The sequence below is a fragment of the Pongo abelii genome, chromosome 8 (genome assembly GCF_028885655.2).
Source record: "Pongo abelii isolate AG06213 chromosome 8, NHGRI_mPonAbe1-v2.0_pri, whole genome shotgun sequence".
In the NCBI taxonomy this organism is placed as follows: Eukaryota; Metazoa; Chordata; class Mammalia; order Primates; family Hominidae; genus Pongo; species Pongo abelii.
The window spans coordinates 107,932,434-107,933,995 of NC_071993.2; positions in this window are offsets into that span (position 1 = coordinate 107,932,434).

The following is a 1,562-nucleotide window of genomic DNA, read 5'->3' on the forward strand; positions in this document are numbered from 1 at the left end:
CCTTCCAGAGGCACAATACCATATCAGTCATACCTGTAAGGATGTGGGTTCCACATTCCTGTCTCCCTAGAATGCCTGGTGGGTTCTCAGGAGATCTTTTAGGGGTTTCCAGTAGGGGACCTTTGTGAGGTCTCTGTGAACTGGGGATAGAGGGATAGATACAGACTTGGCTGGTTGTCTTGCCCCACCCTTCTAGCAGATACCCCCACACAGCACAAACCAGAATGATGATGGGGAGGGGAAGCTAATACTCCCCCCAGCCCTACCCCCTGCACAAACACATTCTACTCCATACCTGCCTTAAATACCCCATATCATGATTCCACCCAGTCTGTTCAGATCCCTGGATTCTAGAAAGCAGTGGGGGGTCCCTAGGGCCTGTGCAGATTCCCTGGGATAGGACTGGTCTGCCTACACCCAACTGGATGTTAAGAATCTCCCTGACTCACAGGTTCGGTGGATTGGGAAGAAAAAATATATTAAAAAATTTCCCTGAGATCTCAGGAAAGGCCTGGCTAAGCCAGGTCCAGTTGGATCTACAGCCTTGTCCTCTAATTGATAGTGTATGTCACACTTGGCTATGAGGGGACAGCTTTGGTCCTCTGGCAGCTTCCTCTCTGCTGTGGATGGGTTTAAGAAGAAACAACTCGGCCGGGTGGGGTGGCTTACGCCTGTAATCCCAGCACTTTTGGAGGCCGAGGCGGGTGGATTACGAGGTCAGGAGTTTGAGACCAGCCTGGCCAATATGGTGAAACCCCGTCTCTACTAAAAATACAAAAATTAGCCACGCGTGGTGGCGCGCGCCTCTAGTCCCAGCTGCTCTGGAGGCTGAGGCAGGAGAGTCGCTTGAACCTGGGAAGCGGAAGTTGCAATGAGCCAAGATCGTGCCGCTGCATTCTGGGCGACAGAGCGAGACTCCGTCTCAAAAAACAACTCACCGAGGTCTCCTGTAGCCCATATGGCCCAGATACCTGTAGACCTCCCTACATGCTGCCTTGAGTGCCATGGCGGGAGGGAGCCCTGGGGCCTCCCTGCAATACAGGTCAACTTCCTGTTTGTGCCTGTGGGTGGGACTTGATGAGTCTTAGAGAAGCCCAGCCATGCCCCGTGGGGGTCAGAACCCGCAGGCCTGCTCACCTGGGCAGATACCTACTCTAGGGAGGGGCTGTGCTGGTTCTGCCTGGGCAGCCCCACGCTGAGGTGTGTGCGTGGTAGGGGTAGGTGGCAGCTGCTCTGGTGAAACTTGAGCCTTCTTTGTCTGCTTCCCAGGGGATGTCCCCGTATTTGGGGATTGGGCCAAGAGTGGACTGGGTTGGGCTCCCATCAGAGCAGGCAGGGTGGCAGAGTCAAGCTCTATAGGCAGCTTAGTTTAAGGCAGCCAGGTAGCCGAATTCTTGGTCACGTGATGCTCGCCCCCTTCCCCAGGTCAAAAACCAAATCCAGTAAGCTGTGAAGTCAGAGGCCAGAGGGGCAGCCTCGGCCACCGTCGAGTCACTCTTGGGCTGGGCACTGGGTCGGCTGCTGGTGGAGTGCGGGGCAGACCACTCCCCTCCCTGGGTGGG